Genomic DNA, 330 nt, shown 5'->3' on the forward strand with positions numbered 1-330 from the left:
ATACGCAAGAACAGTTGTAAGTTTAAAACAGGTGTCAGCAACCCGCGGCTCTGGAGCCGCATGTGGCTCTTTCACCCCTCTGCTGCGGCTCCCTGTTGCTCAAAATATGCGTCACAACCGCCAACGTGCAACACCCACCGGCATGCGATTTATTGAGCTTTTTGACCGCGGTAGGCCAACCATGGATAAATCCGAGAAAAGAAAAGTTTCAGAAGAAAACAGAATGTTTAACTACATATGCCAGTTTTGTGGCCGTTCAGGAAATAGTCAGGCACGGGAAGGGTTTTGTGGCTCCCGGTGTTTTCTTATCTGTGGGAAACGGGTCCAAAT

The sequence above is a fragment of the Ahaetulla prasina genome, chromosome 9, assembly GCF_028640845.1.
Source record: "Ahaetulla prasina isolate Xishuangbanna chromosome 9, ASM2864084v1, whole genome shotgun sequence".
Taxonomy (NCBI): Eukaryota; Metazoa; Chordata; class Lepidosauria; order Squamata; family Colubridae; genus Ahaetulla; species Ahaetulla prasina.